At 45.0% G+C, this 24,307-nt stretch overlaps 1 protein-coding gene across 1 annotated transcript in view; it reads right to left on the reverse strand.

Annotated features, from left to right (window-relative positions):
* Nucleotides 1-23,969, reverse strand: part of THSD4 (thrombospondin type 1 domain containing 4) — a 589,485-nt gene extending 565,516 nt beyond the window's left edge. The window contains exon 1 of the mRNA XM_087824677.1: nucleotides 23,891-23,969. The gene's annotated coding sequence lies outside the window, so the exon portion shown is untranslated. The remainder of the gene's footprint in view (nucleotides 1-23,890) is intronic.
* Nucleotides 23,970-24,307: the final 338 nt, after the last annotated feature.

Consider the following 24,307-nt stretch of genomic DNA (forward strand, 5'->3'; position numbering starts at 1 on the left):
CTGCCCCGTCCTGTGTTTCACCAACACTGCCAACGTGTCCTCCAGCCCTTCTGCCACTTACTCAAACTTTCTCACAGAACCCTGGCCCGCTTTTTGCAGCGCCCGAGCTGACATTCAGGCTGTCTCTGAACAAAGCACCAGATGGCGGCTCCCAACGTCAGAGTGTGTCTAACCCACAACTGTGTTCCATTATCAGAAAAATGGATACGGGATATAAGTCATGTTATTCAATCCTCACAGCAAAACTGAGGTCACACAGTGGGCTGGGACTGAACATAGACCACCAACATGAGGGCTGGTCTTCTTTTCATTCTGTTAGACTCACTGCTTCCCACCTAGTAGAGGCGTGACCTAGTAGTAGTGGTTGAGTGTCAACCCATGAATCAGATCCCTGTTCGATTCCCCGTCAGGGCATGCCAGGGTTGCAGGCTCAGCTCCCAGTAGGGGGCGTGCAGGAGGCAGCCAATCAATGACTCTCATCATTGATGCTTCTATCTCTCTCCCTTTTTCTCTCTAAAATCACTAAAAATATAAAAAATGAACAGATGAATGAATGAATAAGTGGGTGCTATCCCAAGGAACTGGGTATACCTCATAGATTTGCTGGAGACAAAACCTTTCAGGAATGACTGTTTACTGTGCTATGAACATCACCTAGAGCAAAATAGAGCCAAGATGAGCAATTTAGTAACCTTTTATTCAGATAATAATAATAATGAGGCTGAGGATGCTAGCACACATCTACTGAACGATTACCACACATCAGATGGAGTCTAAGCTTTACACATAGTAACTCATTTTATTCTCACAACCCCTGAAGGAAGTACCATTGGGAAATGGAGGCACAAAGGAGTTAACTAGCTTTTCCAAAGCCACCCAGCTAGTAGGTGTGAGAATCAGGGTTCGAACCCAAGTAGCCAGAGCATTTAACCGTCATTCGACACTGTCTTCTACCCCATACAAACAGGGCTGACTTAATGATCAAAACACAGGTTGCTGGTGCAGGTCTTTTCCCAGGTGTTATCCTCGGTACTAGTTTGGAGATAGAGGAACATTACAGACCTCAGTGCATGAAGTCCTCAAGTCACAACACAGCAGAGTGGCCCTGTGACCCCTGCAGGGCTGGCCCCAGTCCTCCTGAGGTCCTCGAGGGTTTGTACATGGGGCAATCGGGTCACTAGCTAATGAATATTCAGTGCCTACTGGGTTAGGCTTCATGCAAGATACTCAATCTGACAGGGGGTGGGGGGTCTCTGTCCTTGAGGAGCTTACACTCGTATTGAGGCAGACAAATAAAATACACAAGTGAGTATTTCTTAAACAATGATAAATGACCTCGGATTGAGTGGCCAGTGGCTGGTACAGGCAAAGAGGAGCCCCAACCTTCCAAGGCAGTAAATAGCACAGCAGATTCTATGGCTCTATGGCAAGACTCCTTATTCTTGCTATATACTGGGCACTGCCTGATGGACTTCACATACCAGCCCATTCAACCTCATAACAACTCTGTGAAGTAGATAACGAGTGCTGTCCCAGGTTTCAGAGGAGAAAACTGAGGCACAGAAAGGTTAGTGGATTTTCCCATGTCCCACAGCTAGTAAGTGATCGCACTGGTAGGCTTCAAAGCCAGGCAGTGTGACTCCAGAGTCCACCCTCTGACCCCTGCCCTGGCTGCCTCTGGGGCTTGGGGATGCCTCCATGGACCAGGCAGACTTTAGGGATTAGAAGACTGTGAGCCGGCACCTCGGGCACAGGGAACTAGTCACTGGCTGAGGGATGAGATTTGCGGAAAGACAAAGGCTTCCGAAACTAAAAGAAAACAAGGGACTGGTGTGTTTGGTGAATGAACAAACCCTCCAGTGGAGAGCACAGTATGAATGAATAACAAAGGGCAGAGGACCAAGGGCCACCATTGCCCAATGAGCCAAAGAGGAGGTGAAGAAGGACAAGCTGGGACGTGGAGCCCAGGCGCAGGCTGTCCTGCACTGTCCCGAGGTGGTGTGCATGCACAGTGTCTCCTGCTCCCCTCAACTGAGAAGATGTGGGGGATTCTGGAGAAAGGACTTTGGCAGGAGAAGGCTGCCAAGAAGAGCAGGTAGAAAAAGGAAGAGGCAGAAAAAGAGTTCTTATTTCTTGAAGGTACACCCCACTTAAAATGAAATGATTATCCAGAGCAGAAAGAACAGAGGGAGGGATGCCCTTTAAATAGTCATCATGAACAATATGATGGGAAAATGTGCAGCCAACAACAGAGCTAACAGGGCGGGGTCTAGAAGCTTAAAGAGAGCATCTTCTTTTTTAGCAGATACCAAACATGCTGCGTTTATGGACTGGCCCTTACTGGATGGGAAGCTTCTCAAGGCAAGGGCTGTGTTTTCTCATCTTTGCATCTTTACTCATCTGTGCCTGGTGCGGGTGGTGATGCAACAAAAGTCTGATGAATTAATGTATGAATAGATGAATGGAGGAATGACTAAAGGATGAATGGCATGTGTCTCTAATAGACTTAACTTTTTAGAAAGCAGGGTCTATGTCTGATTTCTCCCTGTCTGCTACTGCTGATGCTCAGTGGCTGTCTTCAGCCTGCTCTAGGACCAGGTGGAAAACATGCTAACCCACCTCAGATATGTACTGCCTCCAGGGAGGACCTGATTGGAGCCCTAGGGTGGCCTGCATCACTTGCCATAGCCCTTTCAGGAAATCTGCCCCAGGCAGCCGGTCACTGGGGAAGCTGACCTTGGCTAATCATATTTCCAGCCTCCTCCTACTAGGCCTGGGGCCAGGGCCAGCCAGAGGAATGTTCCCTAACACTCCCTCAGCTCTGGGTCTTTGCTGAATCCCCATGCAGAGCCCATCCCTATTTCCAGGTCACAAACTCAGCCACAGAGTTCATTTATTCCCACTGAACCTCCATACCACAAACTGGCTGGTTTGCCCACAGCAACATGAATACCTACAGAATCTAAATTAACAAAAGATGTTGAGAAGACCTATTAACACTCCTTGATACTTTCAGGCTCACACATTACAGTGGGTTTTGTTACTCATTAAAAGAACACCTGACTTCTCCTTTCTTACCTGGAGAAATTAGGTAATCATCACAGCTAGTTAAGGATTTCAATACAAATTGCATCATTTTCATGGTCATTAACACTGATGGAATTTATATTTGTTCTCAATCTAAAAAGTGTTTCTCAGGTAGCAAAGGAAAACCTTCAAGAGCAGAAACATCAGGCAGGTGAGATATTTAAAATAAACGAGCCAGTTGTTCCTACTCCTGCACAGTTTTTTACCATTTCAAGTGATATGATCAAAGGGAGGAACACAGTGGAGTAAGAGCACTTTCTTTTCCCCAAATATTAGTTACTGGTTTACAGCATTTGATAAACCTGGTTGAATTTTTGTACTTCTATATAAGTCTCATAGAGAGAACTCCAATTTAGCAATAGTGTATCATGATGACTTATGCTTGTCTTTCCTCCCGGTAACATGGGATTACAAAAGAGTAGAGTGCATTTAAGATCTTGCTTCCCAACATTATCATCAACTAAAGTCTTATAAAAATAAAGTCTTAAATAAATAAAGTCTTATAAAATAAAGACTCAAATAAAGTCATATAAAAATTCTCGGAGATTAAAGATGGCAGAGGACTGAGTGGAAGCTACACTGATAGTCTCCTGGGAGCAAACTGGAATTACAACTAAAATATAGAAAAACCACCCTGAATAATCAACTGCAACTGAAGACTTGCTGGAGAGCACTCTCATAAACAAGGAGTAAAAGTGGAGACCACATAGAGATTGGTAAGAAGTGCAGAGGTGCGAGAGGGCTGGCTGGGCTCCCACAGGCAGCAGCTGAAGGTCCAGAGGGATATCTCAGCTGTGGGGGGTTCCCACTGAGGACTATGGGGCCTAAACCCCAAACTGAGCTTCCCAACCAAGAGCACGAGAACTGAGGAAGGTGCCCACATAACATCTGGCTGTGAAAAGCAGCAAGGTTTCTGTCAGCCAGGGATAGAAGGCTGGAAATGCATGCACCCTCTTAAAGAGCCAATGCACAAAGTTTCATGTGCAGCCACTTACTTGAGCTGCAGCAGAGGGAGGGTGGAGTGGACTGGAGCTGTGTAAGGGGAGTCTAGGGTTGTGGACTCTGAAGATAGAGATCAGAAGGCACCTGTCTGGATTCCTCTGCAGAGACATTCCCCCATACTGCAGAGGACATCTTTCTCAGGCAGACATTTTGCTGCTTCTGACTGGAGGGGGGGGGGGCAGCAATTGCCCCACCCTGCTGGAAAACCTCTCATCCTACCCAAAGGAGTTTCTACAGCCTGAGGCACATTAAGACACTAATAACAATCAGCTGCCCCACCCTATGGAGTTTCTACAGCCTGAGGCTCATTAAGAGAATCAGATTAATCAGCCTATAGGCAGAGGCAGACCTCAGAGTGCTTTGTGTCTTTGCCCGACCTGCTTCTGGACCCTGGCCTTGGAAAAGCATACTTTTTGTGCATTTTGCTCCTGTTCAACCACACCCAGCCCCAGCAGAGGAAACCTCAAACCATGGATTGTTGAGAGCTCCAAACAGGGTTCTCAGGGACAGTTACAACAGCATCTGACATTGGCCTGCATGAGATCCTCCAAAAAGACTGACAGTCCTAGCAGATCTGCCTAATACATAGAAACAAACCCAAACAGGCAGCTAAAATGGGGAGCCAAAAAAACAAGCCCCAAATAAAAGAACAAGAGAATTCTCCAGAAAAAGAGCTAAATGAAATGGAGATAAGCAATCTATCAGATATAGAGTTCAGAATACTGATTATAAGGATGCTCAACAGCATGAAAAAAGATATGGACACTATGAAGGAAATTAAGAATGACATAGCAGAAATAAAGAATACACTGGAAGGAATAAACAGCAGATTAGAGGAAGCTGAGGATTGGATCAGCAAATTAGAAGACAGGGTAGAAAAAATAATCACTCAATCAGAAATCCAAAAAGAAAAAAACAATTAAAAAAAGAGAAGGACAGTCTAAGGGAGCTGTGGGACAACATGAAATGTAAGAATATTAGCATCATAGGAGTGCCAGAAGAGGTAGAAAGTAAGCAAGGGTTAGAGAACCTGTTTGAAGAAATAATGGCTGAAAACTTCCCTAACCTGGTGAATGAAAAAGTCACACAAGTTCAGGAGACACAGAGAATCCCAAGCAATAAGAATCCAAAGAGGAACATGCCCAGATACATCATAATTAAAATACCAAGAATTCAAGACAAAGGGAGAATCTTAAAGGCAGCTAGAGAAAAGCAATCTGTTACCTACAAAGGAGCTGCTATAAGGCTGTCAGCTGATTTCTCATTAGAAACTCTACAGGCCAGAAGGGAATGGCATGAAGTATTCAAGGTAATGAAAGCAAGGATCTGAAACCAAGAATACTCTATCCAGCAAGGCTATCATTCAAAATAGATGGCGAAATAAAAAGCTTCCCAGACAAAAAAAAAAAAAAAAAGGCTAAAGGAGTTTATAATCATCAAACCAGCATTGCAGGAAATGTTAAAGGAACTGCAATAATTGGAAGTAGAAAGACAAGAACAGACATATAGGTCAGTGGAACGGAACAGAGAACCCAGAAATTGACCCAAGCCATCATGCTCAATTAATATTTGACAAAGGAGGCAAGAACACACAATGGAGTAAAGACAGTCTCTTCAATATATGGTGCTGGGAAAACTGGGCTGGTACATGCAAAAAAATGAAACTAGACCACCAACTTAAACCAGGCACAAAAATAAACTCAAAATGGACAAAAGATTTAAATGTAAGATGTGAAACCATAAAAATCCTAGAAGAAACAATAGGCAGCAAAATCTCAGACATCTCTCACAGCAATATGTTTGCCCATACATCTCCTAGGGCAAGCAAAAACAAAGGAGAAAATAAACAAATGGGACTACCTCAAAATAAAAAGCTTCTGCACAGCAAAAGAAACCATCAACAAAACGAAAAGGCAGCCCACTATATGGGAGAACATATTTGCCAATGACACATCTGATAAAGGGTCAATATCCAAAATATATAAGGAACTCATGCAACTTAAAAAAAGGAAGACAAACAATCCAATTGAAAAATGGGCAAAGGACCTAAATAGATATATAAAGAGTCATATGAAAAAAATGCTCAGAGTCACTAATCATCAGAGAGATGCAAATTAAAACCACAATGAGGTATCCCTTCACACCTGTCACAATGGCTACCATCAATAAATCAACAAATGACAAGTGCTGGTGAGGGTGTGGAGAAAAGGAACTGCAGGTGGGAATGCAGACTGGTGCAACCACAATGGAAAGCAGTATGGAGTTTCCTCAAAAAATTAAAAATGGAACTGCCATTTGACTCGGTGATCCCACTTCTAGGAAAAGATCCTAAGAAACCCAAAACACCAATCAGAAAGAACTTATGCACCCCTATGTTCATAGCAGCATAATTTACAGTAGCTAAGATCTGGAAATAGTCCAAGTGCACATCAGTAGATGAGTGGAGAAAAAAGCTGTGGTACATTTATACCATGGAATACTATGCAGCTATAAAAAAAAAGGCTCTCTTATAATTTGGGACAGCGTGGAGGGAACTGGAGAGTATTATGTTAAGTGAAATAAGCCAGGCAGAGAGAGACAAGTACCACATGATCTCATTCATATGTAGAATCTAATGAACAAAATAAACTGAAGAACAAAATAGATCCAGAGACATACAAGCACAGAAAAGACTGAGGGATCTCAGATGGAAGGTAGGGGTGGGGAGAGATTAATCAATGAACTTATGTTTATAAACATAACCCATGGACACAGACATTAGTATGGGAAAGGCCTGGGGGTGGGGTGGATGTGGGGTGGTGGGGACCAATGTGGGGGAAAAGGGGGACATTTGTAATACTTTCAACAATAAAGTTAAAAAAAAAAAAAGAGTAAAGAATCTCCTCAAAGACTCATTTCTTCTGTTCCTGCTGCTGAGAGCAGCACCTGGGCAAGGTAGGTATTCTGCGATGACAGACAGAACTGACATTCACCTCACTTGGAGGGCCTTCTCTTAAAGTTTGAGTATGCTGTGTTTCCGAGGGGCTAGTGCCCAGCCCAGGACCCGGACAGCCACCTTACTCTTCTGTGTAGGTAACTGCTAATTGTTTCCAAAATTAACACCATCGAGATCATTCTCTGTCCCACTCCTAAAACGCACAAATAACCAGCTGTGATGGGATGCAGGCCCCCCTACCTAGGAATCAAAGCCCCTCAGAGACACACTCCAGTCTTCAGCTCCACTCAGAGTCAACCTCTCCCCAGCACCCTTTGCCAAGAGCAGTTAGTAATCTCTGGGTTGCAGTTATCAAAGGAAATAAGATCAGATTTTCTGATGTGCCACCAAGGCCTCTCCAAGATGCTGACCCATCTAATTCCAAAAACCTAGATACTCTACAACCACTTTGGTCAAAGGCAGGTAGCCATGGCACTAAAGGCAGCTTTGGCTCAGGCTAAGCTACCCTCCCTCCTGGTCTATCGTCCCTTTCTTCTAATACAAGGCCCAAGTCCTGCCACCTACAAATGGCTTCTTCCCACTCTGGCAAGCACCTGGGTACATCTGTGTGTGCACACGCATGCACACACACACAAAACACACACATATATGTCAGAAAAGGAGAGTGTTCCAAGTGCACTAACACTAAAAGGACAAATTCACAGAGAGTAAGTACCACATTCATCCACAAAATGAGTCTACGTGAGACTTCAGGGCTAGATGGAACATAGCTAATGTGGTCTTTTTGGGGGGGAAAAAACTGTCTATAAAATTATACATGTTTATTGAGAAAAATTTGAAAACTATGGAAAAACATAAAGAGGAAAGTTATATTTACTCATAATCTCACAATCCAAATTAACCACTATGAAACTTTTTGGTGTTCTTCTTTTTGGTCTTTATTCTATACAGACTGCTTATACATATTATCTGCATGTTTTACATATATTTCTACATAAACAAAATCACATATACAGTTTTGCATTCCATTTTTTACTTTAAAGCATAAGCATCTCATTAGTAATATTCAAAAACATTTTTAATCACTGTATAACAATTCATCCTATGGAAGCCAGATAACATTATCTAATAAGTTCCCCTATTGTTGGAATGTATGATAGACATCTTTGTATAAAATTCTTTATCTGCTTTTCCACTTAGTTCCTTAGGATAGATTCCTAAAAATAGAATCACTAAGCCAAAAGGTATGACTGTTTAAGGTCCTTCATACACATGCATTTTTTCAAAGAGTGAATCCACCTGAAATCTCACATGTAGTGGATGGGATAGACACATTTGCCAATAGTGTTAGCATTATATAATCTTTCCTAATTTGATAATTAGGGTAGGATAAATGCTGCAATAAACCATTCCAGAATTTCAATGGCTTAATACTACAAAAAGTTTTTCGTTCAGTTCACTGTCTGATGTGGGCTGACAGGGCCATTCTGGTCCACACAGTCATGCAGGCATCCAAGGACCCAGTCTCTTTTCATCTAGTAGCTCCAGCATTGTCTTGGGCCTCAAAAAACAAGGGAAAAGAGAAACTGTGGCAGACTGAGCAAGTAGCTTCATTGCTACCACTCGTGTTCCATTATCCAGCTTAGTCCAGACAGCCATACCTAACTGCAAGAGCGTGGAAAATGTGCTCTGCCTGCATTCCCAGGAGGAAAACTTTTGGTGAACACCTGGTACAGGGTGGGCATTCAATGTGCTATTGCAATAGGCAAAAAAGTCATTTTAATATGTGCTCTTTTGATTATTAGTAAAGTGGCATAGATTTTCATTTTTATTAGGCAAGTGTCCTGTCTCCTTAAAACCTTTTTACCAATGCTTCTGTAGTGTTCATAATGTTCTGAATTGATTTTTATGAGCTCTTTCTAATATTAAGGATGTTAACCCTTATTTTGTCTGAGACCCTTTTTCAGTTTGATTTTTGTCGTTTAATTTTGCTCATAATTTTATGTTTTTATTTTATCTTTGAATCTATCAGTTATTTCCTTTGTGACTTTTCAGATTAATATCCTATTACAGAATCACAAAACACAAAAACTGGGAGATTCTAACCCAACTCCCCAATTTCATTATTTTGTATTCATGATTTGCAAATGAATAAATACTCGATGAAATAAAATGAATGGTGCAAGGTTTTGCAACTAATTAAAGGCAAAGCTAGGATTAGGAATTTTAAAAATTTATTGAGTACATAATATGTGACAAGCTATGCTGAACACTTTTCAAACATTATTTTAATTGATTATCAAGACAATATGAGGTGGGTGCTACTGACTTCCCCACTTTACAGAAAAAGAAACTGAGGCTGCAAGCAGTGAAGCAATATGTCCAAGGTCACAGAGCTAGTGTCAGCCACATAATCTAAACTCAAGCCCACCTGATCATTGGAGCTATGGCTTGTCATAGCACTACAATGAATGCCCCTCAGGTCACAACACATCAATACAACCCCAGGAAGACTGCAGCCTGGGCCCTAGCCAGGAGAGATGCTGTGCATGAGGTTGTGCTTGGCCTGTTCACTCCCAGCTGGCTTTGGCCTTGAGTCCAGGATATTTTCTCAGTGTCCCCATATATTTGCCTGTCCAGCATGCATCCCAGCTTGGTGTGCCGCAGCTACCATAAATCAGCCAGCCACACTCTGCCCTTGGTGCTTCTGAACATCAGGGGAAAGGATTTGCCTTTTCCTGCTCAGCTCTGCATTGACATTTGAGTTATGTCATTATTTTTTTAAGCGATAGAAATCTAGTCAATGATTTGCAGCAATCACTGCTGTGCAGTGTATGCCAAAAGGCTCCATATATCCTTACAGAAGAAAGCAGAAACCTAGCAAATTAGTTTTACTTCCTTGACACAATTCTGTGATGGACTGGTATTAGGTAAAGCTGAAATCAGGTGCAGTGATTAAAAGATTATAATAATGTGAAACAGACAGCCATCTCATGAATTAGGAAACATTTTCAAGGAAACCAAGAGAGGCAAGTCACTGGGGTCAAAGGTCACCCAGAGGTCAAGGGGGACAATAAAAGGCAATTGGGTTTAGCATGAATAAAGCCGTTAGCATACCCTTTTTCTTGAACTCCACTGTCAATGGCCATGCAAATCTGTTCTCTTCCTGTCTCTTCTGCCTGCCTTGTTGGTCGCCCTGTGACCTAAACTAGGACTAGAAAAATATCAACAATAACCCAGCCCCCACTAACAAGCTGTGTAGACTGGGTGAGGACTCTTACACTCTGACCTCTTTGATTATTACTTCATGCCGGGGTCTCAGAAACAAATATCTCAAGACCTATCCTTGTTCAAGCTGCTTTCCTGCATTTCTAGTTTCCTCCTGGTGGTGACCCACCCAAGACGAATAATAAAAGGATCGGGTTACCAGCTCCACACCAAATTCTCTGCCTGCTGAGCTTTCCTGCTTTGGTGGTAGCATCACCATCTTTCCAGTGACTAAAGCTCAAAGCTTACCTGGGCTTCTGTGTTTCCCAGTCTTTTGCCAACACTCAACCCTTCATTTGCATTCTCTTTCAGATAACTTTTCCTCTCTCTCTATTTCTACCAGCCTCATCCAAGTGATCACTCAGATCATTACAGTTAGTGTTTCTCTAATTTGCCGATACACCTCTTTCAAAAGTCAGAGGGGCATACTCCTGGGTTCTTGCTTCTGTCCCACTGACCCATATGCCGATTCCTCTGCCAATACTGCATAGTCTTGATTATGGTAGCTGTGTAAGTCTTAAAGCCTGGGAGAATGATGTCTCCTACCTTCTTCTTCTTCTTCAAAACTATTTTAGAAGTCTGACTATGATATATCTTGGTATGGATTTCTTTGGGTTCATCCTCTTTGGAATCAACCAAGCTTCTTGAATCTGTAAGTTTTTGTCTTATCTTAACCTTGGGAAGTTTTCAGCAATTAAGTTCATTCAGTCCTTTTTTTCAGTCCCACCCTCTTTCTTCTCTCCTAGGATTTCAAACACACATTACATTTTTTGTTACAATCCTACAGGTCCCTGAGGATCTGTTCTTTTTTCTTCCCTCAGTCTATTTTCTCTGTTTTCAGATTGGGTAATTTTTATTGTTATATGTTCAAAATCACTGATTCTTTCCTTTGTCATTTCCATTCTCCTATTTAGACCATCCAGTGAGATTTCAGTTACTGTTTTATTCAGTTCTAAAATTTTCATTTGGTTCTTCTTTATATCTTCTATTTCTTTGCTGAGACTTTTTTTCCTCTCATTTTTTTCAAGCATGAATATTGCTCATTGAAGCATTGTTAGGATGCTGCTTTAAAATCTTTGTCAGACAGTTCTCACATCTGTCCTTCTCAGTGTTGGCATCTACTGATAGTCTTTTTTCATTCAGGTTGATATCTTCCTGGTTCTTGGTATGATGCATGATCTTCAATTAAAACCTGGACATTTTAGGTATAATGTTATGAGGCTCTAGGTTTTCCTTAAACCTGACACTGCTCTAGCAGGGGAAGGTAGGCCCCACCTCATTACGGTCAGGTAGCGATAGAGGTCCAGGCTCCCCACTTGGCCTCCACTGACTCCCAAGGGGGAAGGGGAACCCATCATTACTGTTGAGCAGGCTGGGAGTTCCAGCTCCCAAACAGGTCTCCATTAATAGTTCCCTGGCTGGGAGGAATAGGAATGCCTCATTACTGTGCCTATGGCACCAATGGTGTGTGTGGGCAAGGGGAGGGGGGGCCAGAAGGGGATACATGGCCTTGCTGGGTGGTGGTAAGAGTCCTGGCTCTCCACAGACCTCCTCTGACCACCCCAGTGGGGAAGTCTCAGTGCTGACGAGTGGGAGTGAAAATGCAGGCTCCCCACATATCTCAACTGAGAAACAGGCTCTCAGAAATGGTCTAGGCTATCACCATTCATTTAGGAATGAAGAATTAGTGACTCCAGAGATGAAGAATAGATTGTTAGAGGTCAAATGTCAAGATAGTGGCAAAGTCAGAACTCAACGCCCATGCCCTTGGCGCCAGGACCACTAACGCCCAAGCCCTTGGCTCCAGGTCTATAAACCAAAGAGCTCCTAAAGCACAGGACAAGCTACCCCCAACCCAGTATGATGATGCAAAATCTAACCGACCAAAGGAGAGCGTCTGCCTCCCTTCATATCCTGCCAGACCCCAAGCCCAGAAAGCCCAAGGTTATCCCCTAAACAACACACACACATCTACTATTCAAGACAGACGTTTCATCCAACACACACAGAAAAAGCACACTCGTGAGCCAAGAACTACAGCATCACAGTCACCTTCGGGGCTGGTGGTCTTCCATCTGGAGAAGATCCTGGCTTTCCTACCACTGGAATCCCTGACACAAAGATCCACCCAGGAGCTGTGGAACTCAGAGCAGCCGCAGGCCAAGCTTCCCTCTCCTGGCTGGAGAGCTGGGTCTGCACCCCGCTGGAGGCGCCTTCCTTGGACCTGGGGCCTCTCGTGTGGCCCTGGCCGCCGGTCTCAGCACAGCACTGCTTATTCTCCAACAAGGGAAAGCTAGTGACCCAGGAGAGGAAGCTGCTTTCTAACAGCCTTTGTTTTTGTTTCCATTTAAAAAGGTTACTGACTTTAGGGCATGTGGAAAGAACCAAAGAAACAATTTCAAAGAGGCACAGCATGTTTTGGAGCTGACCAAACATACAGAACTTTTGGGTGGGGAGTCAAAGAAAGAGAAAGGGAACAAATGTTCATCCCACATTTATCACGCGCCAGACACAAGCCTTGGTGTTCCTTCCATTCCCTCCCCTGGCTTTTACAATAAAAATTCCATCCAGCCAGAATCAAGTTCCAAACCCCTACCATAGGCTATATCAGTCTGTTGAGAGTCAAGCAGAGTTGCTAGACTCCAGGATGGTATAAATAATAAAGTTTTATGGTATACAACTGAAATCGTGGAATTTAATAAAGACATTTGATGCCTAAATTTCTAAACAATGTGATTTAAATTGTTAAATTTATTAGAACAACTTTTTAAAGAATTACAAATTGTGTTGAGGTAACTGCCTATCTTGGTATCATGCAGGCTAAAAAATACCAGCAATCTTTTGATAGAACTTGTGAAATCTATACTTTTATTAGCCCTGGAACATCTACGAGTGATTCTGTTGACTATTGTGATATTTTAACATTCACTCTTTTTACAATTTAAAACAATTTTCAAATATTATAGTCATCTAGACCAGGGGTCAGCAAACTCTGGCCAATGGGCCAAACCTGACCCACTGCCTCTTCTTGTTACATTTTTAAGTGGTTGAACAAATACCGAAAGAAGAAAACTATTTTATGATGTGAAAATTATATTAAATTCAAACTGTAGTGTCCATAAATAAAATTTTGCTGGAATATAGCTCGATCCCTTCACTTATATACTGCCTATGGCTGCTTTTGTGCTCAAAAGGCAGAGTTGATTAGTTGCAACAAAGCCCATAGAGCACACAAAGCCGAAATACTCTCTGGCCCTTTACAAAACAAGCCTGCCGACCCCTAATCTAGACAACCTGTCAAATGATGGTACTAGACTAAAGCTCACTGAGACTATAGTAATAGCAGCAACAATAACCAGAGTGGCTGCTGAGGAAGCCAAGCAACTGTCATGAGATACCAAGCGGGCGATTTATGAGCTAACCCATGGTGCAATGTTAGAGCTAACACCAACAACGCAAAAAGCAACATTAAGGCAAAACTCTGATACATCCTCAGAATGCGCCAAGCACACATACATACTCTTCACATTTATTCTACAGGAAAAATAGTCTGAATAATGAGAGACCTGAATCCTGTGAGGTCTTCAAGAATGCACCCCTCTCATAAAATATAACAGGCTTCTACATCTTTTCTCCCCTTGATCCCCCAGATTGTTTCCCTCTGTTAAGGTTAAGGGTATGGCTGAAGTCTCTCTGAATTCCCACCAATCTCAATCTGATGCCCTTCTTCTGGGCCCCCAGACTGGCTACTGCATAACATTGATCACACTGATTGTCCTCTCTGCCTAGCCCTCTAAGGCTACAGGCGCCCCCAGGCAGAAACACCATCTTCCTTATTTTTAACCTGGATGGACCTTGCAGTGCTCACTAAGGCACATAGTAGGTGCTTTGTTTCCTTGTAGGAATGATACTATACATATGCTATCTTCTCTAACTCCTACAGCATGTACAATCTGCTACACAAATGAGGAAACTGAAGTTCAAGGAAGCAGCTGTTCAAGCCACAGGTAATAATAAGTGGCAGAGTGAGGACTGGAATTCACACCATTCACAAAGCAGGGTACCTGATGCCTAGTAGGGGCTCAGAAGTATTGGACACAAAAGAGAATGAATGCATAGTGCTGGCCATACAGAACCACTAGAGCATATAAGCACAATCTCAGAAGTTGCCAAGACTTAGTGAAAGAAGCCAGTCACAAAAGAGCACGTGCTGTATGATTCCATGTACATGTGAACACTGTATGAACACTGACATAATTTCCCTGTATGGAACTAAGAAAGTCCCCACCTCACAGCACCTCTTACATCTCTTACTAAGAGAGGTGCTGAGTTCCCCAATGTGAGCCTGAGGGAAGAACAGTACCTACTAAGGAAAGGAAAGGGGAGGCAGAAAACAAGCACCCATTCTGTTTCTGGGTACGCTCACCTGGGCTCCCAGGTGCATCTTCTCTCTCAAGCCCCTGAGCACCATTAATGTTAACAGAGAAGCTCCTGCTTCTAACCTGGTAATTACATGGTCAGGAACTGAGTTCTCAAAACAGAATGAGAGATCGAAAAAAAAAAAAATTACAGCAAATTGAACATTCATTTTGGTAGTACTCATTTTTTGATCTGGGAAAAACTAGAAACAATCTGGATTGCTATCAGAGAGTGGGGAACCATGATGGAGAAAAGTGATGGAAATCATCATTATGCTTAAAAATGGGAACGCTGACTAGGTCAAGAGCGGGACATATTTACACAAAATCATACTATGTGGAAAAAGACAAACGTGCACATGCTCAAATTAAAATATAGGCAAGTATCAAGGAGAAGACAGAGCCAGGTAAGCTGCTCGTGTACTGTGCAGATATGTGAGGTGGGGGGAGGGGGGAAGGATCAGAAGCAGAGGAGGAGGAAGGGGAAGGGAAAAGGGAGGGAGAGAGAAAGGGAGGGTTCAGTAAAGTTACATGTACAGTAAAATTCAAATTAAAAACTGACACAGTTGTGGAATTATAAATTATAGTCTTTCTGGAAGGCCATTTGACTGGTATGTATCAAATACCTTAAGAGTATTTTCACCTTTTGTCCAGAAACAACACAATGCATTAACAGAAGTATAGAAAAATGCACAGCCCAGCCGGTGTGGCTCAGCAGTTTAACATCGACCTATGATCCAGGAGATCACAGTTAGATTCCTGGTCAGGGCACATGCCCAGGCTGCAGCTCGATCCCCAGCAGGGAGCATGCAGGAGGCAGCCGATCAATGACTCTCATCATTGATGTTTCTCTCTCTCTCTCTCCCTTCCTCTCTCTGAAATCAATAAAAATATTTTTTTTAAATGCACAAAAGATGCAGTTACATTTATAAATCAGATGAAAAACTGAAAACAAACAACATGTTCAAAAATAAGGGACTGTTTAAGCAACATTAATATTTAAAAGATACGCTGTAGCCATTAATAAAATTATGCTTTGGGAGAAAAGTGACAATTTAGTACACAGAAAATGCAACCCTCTGTAACAATGCATCTAACAATAAATGTAACAATACACAATGCATTGTTAAGTGAAAAAATTAGTAAACAAAATAACATGTTCAACATGATGCCAGTTTTATAAAACAGTGTGTGTGTGTGTATGTGTGTGTGTAGATATAGATGATAGATTAGATGATAGATAGATAGATAGATAGATAGATAGATAGATAGATAGATAGATGATAGATAAATAGATGATAGATAGATAAATAGATGATAGATGATAGATGATAGATAGATAGATAGATAGATAGATAGATAGATAGATAGATAGATAGATAGATAGATAGATGATAGATAGATGATGATAGATAGATGATAGATAGATAGATGATAGATAGATGATAGATAGATAGATAGATAGATAGATAGATGATAGATAGATGATAGATGATGATAGATAGATAGATAGATAGATAGATAGATAGATGATAGATAGATAGATAGATGATAGATAGATGATAGATAGATAGATGATAGATAGATGATAGATGATAGATAGATAGATAGATAGATAGATAGATAGATAGATGATAGATAGATAGATAGATAGATGATAGATAGATGATAGATGATAGATGATAGATAGATAGATGATAGATAGATAGATAGATAGATAGATAGATAGATAGATAGATAGATAGATAGATAGAAAGAAGAAAGATGCACATTAAAAATAATGGCCATCATTGGTTGGGGAACTATGACATTTATTTTTCTTCTTTGTGTTTTTCTGTATTTTTAAGTTTTCTACAATAAATATACCTTACCTTTGTAATGAGAAAAAATGAAGTATTATATCTAGAAACTTAAAAAGGCAATCAACAGCGCTGTCTCAGCACATGGCATTTGACACCGGGCTCCATCTGGAGTTAAAAGCCATGCAGCAGATGGTGCAGGGGAAATGTCTGTACAGCACCCAAACCAGGCAGCCTGGGGCAAAGAAGGCTCCAAGCCTCTGGGCCATTTCTCCCAGGCAGGGTCCAATGCACCCACACAGCCTCTCCAGGATGAATCCCCATAGGCTTTGCCAATGGCACGAGCCAAGGGCAGCCCAACAGGGAAGAGGCTGGGCCTCCCGGCTACTCCAGACCCAGGAACCCAGCCGGCCCCCACCTGTCCCCACCTGCATACACAGGAGGGAGCACTCACTGCACCTGCCCCATTTCCACAGTTCATTCACATCTGCCCACAGTGAAAACTGGGCGCCCCTCTGAGCTGCACCTGTTTGAGACTGGAACTCCACCCCTTCTCTAAGCAAAACAGTCAGCCTTACTTTTTATTTTAAAAGTGGGTGACACAACAATCAAAAGGAATGGAGTACTGATACATGCTTCAACATGGACAAACCTTGAGAATATTTTTCTTAGTGAAAGAAGCCAGTCACCAAAGACCACATATTATATGATTCCATTTATATGAAATGCCCAGAATCCATAGAGACAGAAAGTAGATTAGTGGTTTCCAGGGACTGGGTGAGGGAGGAGTGCGGAGTAACTGCTAATGGGTTTGGAGTTTCTTTTTGAGGTGATGAAAATATTCTGGAATGAGATAATGTCGATGGTTGCACAATTTTGTGAATAAACTAAAAACCACGAAACTGTACACTTTAAAATGGTGAGTTACAATTAGACTTTCCAGTGGATTACAATTAGACTGAGGCACTAACTGGCTCATTAGTTCCCACATAGCACATGTTTTGGAGTCAGATGAGTTGGAATTTAAACAAAACTCTGACATCTACTTGCTGTGTGAGCCTGTGCAAGCTCCTTAAGCTCCCTGAGCCTTGGGTTTCTGGGCTCTAATAATAGTGCCTAGCTCACATGGATAGTTGAGAGGAAGGAATGAGTCCATGCAGGACCTGACACAGAACTCTGTAAACAGTGGCTCCTTCTCCCTGAGCTGGCCAAGAGATCCTTTAAACTTCAAGCAGAATGAAATCCTGGCCTCAACTAAAACCTCACTGAAGTTAAGCCAGGCCTGGGTACCTGTGTCTTCTGGAAAAGACACTAACTGGACCTAGCGGCTAGAATGTCAGTGCACACCATACAATGAGGCTTCAAAACGTGAAGACATGGCCCCACCTCCAAGGCGCACCTATAGCCAGCAATAAAATCCCTCACACAGTCTCAAAGGGCCTCCCTGTCAGTCTGACCCTCCTCTCAACCACTGCTAAGTGTTACTATTATTAGCTTCAATCTAAGAGGAGGCAAAGGGAGCTCATAGAAACCAGAAAAGGAAACAGGGCTTCAATTCACATCCATTTTTCAAAAACTTTTTAAAAATTCACTTTCTCAAATAATACACTTTGTTTTAAAAAAAAAGTTTACACAGTTTAAAAATGAAGCACAGGTCAGCAGTATCTTTATACTATTAAAAAGCTATATCGAAGACTTTATTTTTAACATCTCCCCCAAAAATGTTATTATGATCCATGCTGCAGGAAGGGCTGTCTCCACAGCTCCCAGTTTGGCTCTCAAGCCAGCTGCCCTCTCTGCCCTCAGACGCTTAGCTCGGCCGTCAAGGCACAGCAAGGCTGCCCTGGGCAGAGCTGATGTGGAAGTGGCCGTGCCACAGACAACTAGACAGGCGTCACCGCCCAGTCCATCAGGTCTGGCCGCCAGGCATGGAGGCCCAGGCAAGCGACAGGCAGTGTAATAAAAGGGCAGCTCTCTGGAGGCCAGGGAGCCAGCAGCAAAGGGAGGGGGAGGGGAGCCAGAATTCAAGGCATGTGAAGGTCAGGGGTCGAATAAGCAAGATCAATCAAAGAGTAGTTATCAATTCACCCTAAGCAAGTCTTTGAGGGGGAAGAGAAGTGGCTTAGATCCTTCCCAAAGATCTAGTTTCAGATCTTCGGCGCATGAGAAAAGAATGACAACTAACATTCACATGGCACTTCCACTGGCCAGAGACCATTTCGAGCATTTTACACTGTCATGAATCTGACCCGTTACCCCCATTTTACAGGCAGGAAAACCACAGCACAGGAGGTTAGGGAGACTGTTCAGTGACACAAAGCGCGGTGGAGCCAAGGCCTGCAGTCAGGCTCCTCCCGCGGTGTGACGGGGCTGCTGCCGACTGACTGGGGGAAGGGGTCCAGACTCCCTCTTCTGTCTTCCTGGAAATGACAAGCGGCCAGAGGCTCTGCATTTCAGGAGGAAAAGTCTGTTTGGCAGCTACAAATTTGTAACTTGCTGATATGATCAAAGCAGGTAGAGGAGCCTCCCAGCAGTCTATGTATCCATTTTCATAAGAAATGCATCTCTCTTGACTGAGCTTCCAAGAAAAATGGTTAAGTACAAGACAGGGTTTGTCACCCTACCCCAGCACCGGCCGTCATGTGGCTATATCCGCGCAGTAACTCAAAAGCCAGGCTCCCCTTCATCAGATGCCTGCAGATAATCCTCCTGCCATTTCCCTGCTGGGGCTCCAAGGGCCCTGGCCTAAAGGGTTAACCATCTCATTTCCTCTCATCTTTCAAGCCTTAATCCCCATCCTGAGCTGGGTGCATTCCAAGCCCACCTGGAGCAGGTCAAGACGAGCCCGGCCCATGGCTGGCCCTTCATTTCCCCTGGCAGGAGATTAGATGGGGCGCCCATTAATCACTCATTACTTGGGTCCTCAGTGCTGGCCAGCCCTCAGGCAGCCAGCCAGCTGCCTGGAAGGGTGGGGCAGGCGCCACCCCTGCCCAGCGCAGGTCCTGGGCCGCCCAGTGCCACCCGTTTGGGACAAGACACCACAGTACAAGCCTGGCCCTCTGTCATCTGGACCACTTCCGAGAGGAGAGGGGTTAAGGAACAACACCTCCAGGGTACCACTAAGCGATCAGCTTCAGCAAGGAGCATCAGAGAGGAAATGTGCATTGTGTGGTTAGTTGAAAGATTAGGTAAAACGAAGACATAGGTAGAAAGAGACCATGTCCCAGGACACCTAACCATTAATAAAGAAAACTGTTACCTACTTGCTTCTTAAATTCTTCTTGTAGGAATCTGAAGAAAAACTGGAGAGAGGAGAGAATGTGGAATCGAGAATTCATTATTATTATTACTGCACAGCTAGGGGTGCTCCTTTGCTGGGTTTCCACACAAGGTTGCATCCGTCAGCCCTTTAGACACAACCCCCAGGACCTGAGGGGGCCTAAGATTATATATTTTTCTACAGTACATATATTGAGTATATTGAGCACCAAGATCCTGCCAAGCATTGATCAGATACAGAGTAGATAAGAGAGATGGGATGAGAACTGACCCTGAGCATCTACTACGTGCCGAGAATTATGCCTAATGCTCTGCATGCTGCACACTGATCTCTACACCACCCCCCAGGCTTTGTCCATTCCTTTGTTACAGATGGAGAAACTGAGGCTGGTGGTTGGAGAGGGGCAAGATAAAGGCTTCTAGATTGAAGGAAATATGTCAATGACCAGACCCCATCCTAGTGCAACTCACCGCGCCTGGAGAGTGTGGCTGGCAAGGCACTGTAGGCCCTATTTGGGGAGTTCCAGCCCATTTCTTACCCCAGAAAACTTGGGGCTCCCAAACAACCCACCCTAATCCTTCTCCTCAGCACTTGCTCAAGCCCAGAAATAAACTCACTGTGAGCCTGATGAAGGCAGAATTTCCATGCCTGCTCCCATTAGGGGGTGGGGAGTATGCTTTCAAGACTGAACTGAAGACCCCTTTCACCAAAAGCGGGCTCTCTGCCTGGCCGGGGCCACGATGCTCCATTGCTCACTCCTTAGAGCCAAAGGTCTCTGTGAAAAATGAGCATACTACCCGGGAAAAAGTGGCTTATTAACTGACCACCTGTCACTAGCCCCTCATTGTAAAGGCAGCCCAGGGCAGTGGACCTTAAATCTGAGCCTGAAGAAGAACCACTTGAGACGGTCTTTTAAAAAAAAAAAAAATTTATTTCAAAGAGAGAATGGGAGAGGGAGAGAGAAACATCAATGATGAGAGAGTTGCTGATCAGCTCGCCCCCTACTGGGGGTTGAGCCCGCAACCCCGGCATGTGCCATGACCCAGAATTGAACCATGACCTCCTGGGTTCATAGGCTGATGCTCAACCACTGAGCCATGACCACGCCAGCCAGGCTGAGAGTCTTAAAAATGCCAATTCCTAGGCCCTGCCTCTACTCTGGAATCTGGTTTTGTTTTTCACACACACAAAGATAAAAGGGAGGAAATGTGAAGAGGGGAAAGATGGGAAAAGTGGGGTGGCAGGTCAAACCCAGTCCAGTCAGGTTGTTGAGTTTGCTGGTGCTAGTAACGTGCTACCCACCTTGAAGAGGCCCAAGGAGAGGCCAAGACACTGGCTGGAGAAGCTTCAGGGTGTCTGAGAAGATGGGGCTCACCCACTAGGACATGTCCAGGCCAAATACAGAGTCAGCACAAAGAATGCAGGAGAGCACAGCGGGGGTTCAGGGAGGAGAGAGAGGGGAGTGTGCAGGAAGGCTAGGATATACGTCCCGGCAAGGTCTGGATCAGTAGAGGGGACACCTGAATTTCTGAGCCACAACAAAGAGACTGGGTAAGTGGAGTGAAGGGTTTCAGGCAGGAAAGAACTGGGTGCTCTTGGATCAATAAAGCAGACTGAAATTAAGACAGTTTTAAACGTCCAGGTGAAGAATGACCTTGGTTCAACCCCGTCCATAAAAGCACTTTCACATCTCTAGGGCTTTGCTCAAGCTCTTCCCCCTACCTGGTATCCCTCCCTCCTTCCGGCCTTTTCCATCTCCTTGGACTCCTCCTCACGCTTCAAAACCCAGCTGTAACTTCCCTAGCTCTTCCCATGCAGAAAAACTGTCTCCCTCATCTGTGCCTCCTTGATGTTTTGCACACCCCCGATATTCTGCATTGTTTTGTGGTTATTTCTTTATGTCTCATTCTCTCCCAGGTGGCCATTAATCATCTGCTAGCCTGTCAACAAACTGAGGCAAGAATATTGTCTTGTTCTTCCTTGAAGCTCCAGCACATAGTAACAGTCCCTGGCACAGCAGATTCTCAAAAAATATCTGCAGGAGACAAACAGAAATGAATACTGGGTGCTAGGGGGCACTGTAATTTCTTGAGAGGAATGATATGGTGAAATCAGAATTTTAGGAATATTAATCTGTCAGCATAAGAGAAGATGTATTAAAATGAAAAAAGAGATTCATGGCCAGGAGTCAAGAGAGGAGATTATCACTGTAATTTGGACATAGGTGGGGGCAGAGGGAATGGAGACAGAAAAATAATTTTCTCTGATACCAAAAAAGAATGTAGAAGAGACTTGGTAATGAATGAGCTATAAATGTGGGGAATAGGATAGGGGGAGTCAGGAGCACTCAAACACTGAGACTCCTGGACAACTGGAAGAAAAGTAGTTCCGTGGAGAGAAGTGCAGGGGGCCAAAAGGGAGAGGGATGATACCTGGCCTCTCTCTAGAATAAACGATTGCAATCACAAGCATTTCTAGGCAAAACAAAAACAAAACCCACAACACTTCCAGATCAGGATTTCCAACCTTGATCTTACTCCCCAACTGTGGGCTGTATTTTATTTTTCCTAACAGCCATTTAGAAACATTTCTTCATGGCAGGGGAGACTGAGAGAAAGATAAGACCCACCTGGTGCCCTGCTCAGTGCTGGGCATAGACAAGCCCACATGAGCTAAACCCACCAGCCCTCCCCACAAAAGTCCAGTGGGATGCACTGCTCATTCAGTCAGTACTCCAGTATCCTATCACCCACTCTCACTTCCCATGCCCGGACCTCCCGGAAACCCCTGCTCCAGCCCTGCAAAGGTTTATAGGAAAGTCCCAGGACTCCCGTCTGCTTCCTTACATTAATTCCAGGGCGAGGATTTTGTTTTCTAAAGGAATTCAACTGTGGTGCCAACAAAAATCTATAGGAATTGAGGAGTACTGCATTTAAATCACGTTTTTAAAGTGTTTGCTTCTTTGTATATTGAGATCCAGTAATATCCTAGTAAGCCCAATTACTTCATCACCTTTATCAATGAAGTAGAAGACGTGTGCAGGTTAGGCAGGTTTTAAGAGCTGTGCAATCTCCGAAAAATCTTTAGACTATTCTGTGCCTGGGTAACTTCAGCTGTGAAAGGTCAGCTGGAAAAGATAATTCCTTAGAACTCTCTTGGGTCTCTATTTCTCTTACTCCAAATCACAACAGGCATCTCATGATCACTCAGCTACCCAGGTCCAAGATTTCAGATTCACTCTTTCAGTGAATCTGAAATCTTGGGGCGTGCCTGCAAAAGGGAAGAAGCGCTGCGTGGTGGGGTTTCAAATGATACAGGAAGAGACCCAAGCATGCACAATTAATAGGCAGTAGTGGGGGGAGGGCTGGGTGTGGACTGCTTAGGAAACACCATGCCCACACATTCCAGATGCTAAGTGGGCCTGAGAACGCCCTGAAAACCCTTCCCAAGTTAGGGCTGATGTTATTTCAAGGAAAAAAAATACTAACTCCCAGGTCTCTAAAGCCCCAAGGTGTGCTAGCTCTGGAAAAGCTAATTCTAAGAGCGCACCAAGGGACTGCAGGTACTTGGGCTGCGTTTAGGGAAGTGTGTGCAGAATCCGCTCCAGCTCCCTCAGGCGCCGGGCTAAGCTGAGGCTCACACACGGATCTGAGGCTTTCGAGAAAGCGGCGTGGCCGAGGCCGCAGGCGGCAGCTCCACGCGCGCCGGCCGAGGCCGGGGGGAGGGAGGCGAGGCTGAGGGGCGCGCGCGGCTGGCTGTGCCCTCGCCGGTCCCCGCGGCCGAGCCCCAAAGCGCGCGGGCCCGGCCCCGGACGGCCGCTGCGGACTGTCCCCCGAGTTTCAGAGTCGGAGGGCGGAGGGGTGAGTGCCAGCGCCGGCAGGACGGGCAAATCCCCCAGGGAGGGAAGAGAGGGAGGAGGTCCTCCGCTCGGACCAGGCGCCGCTGGCTTCCAGAGCCCGGTGTGGGCGCAGCCCCGGGCGTCCCGGACACACCCACTGCGCCCCGGCGCCAGGCGCCCGCCCGTCCCGCGGGCCAGAGGGGGCCGAGGACGCAGCAGCGACAGGACCGGGGCGGGGCGCGGGGCGCGGGCAGCTCTGCTCACCTGGCGGTCCACGTCCCGGAGCGGCCGGCGGCCGCCTCCCTCACCTCGCCCAGCGTGGTTCCCGGCGCTGGGCAGCCCGAGCCCGCCGCATGGACGGCCGCCGCTGCCGTCCCGCGCCCGCCCTGCACGGGCTCCCGCTGCGCCCCGGTGCCGCGTCGCGCCGCGCGGGCGGCCAGTAGCTCGGGCGCGCGCGGAAAGCTCTGGCTCGGCGCTTGCGATCGGGAGAGCCGGACCCGCGCTCGCAGCGTCCCTCCTCCCTCCCCCATGCGCGGCCTCCCGCTGTCATCTGGAGCTGCGCCTACTGCCCCCTGGCGGCCGCCTCGGGAAGGACAGGCCTCCGAGCCACCCCTGGGACTCCTGAGGGTCCCCTTACGAGGGTGAGCGAGGCAGATCCCTGGGTACCGTCCTGTACATGGG

The sequence above is a fragment of the Miniopterus natalensis genome, chromosome 1 (assembly GCF_054644295.1).
Source record: "Miniopterus natalensis isolate mMinNat1 chromosome 1, mMinNat1.hap1, whole genome shotgun sequence".
Classification (NCBI taxonomy): domain Eukaryota; kingdom Metazoa; phylum Chordata; class Mammalia; order Chiroptera; family Miniopteridae; genus Miniopterus; species Miniopterus natalensis.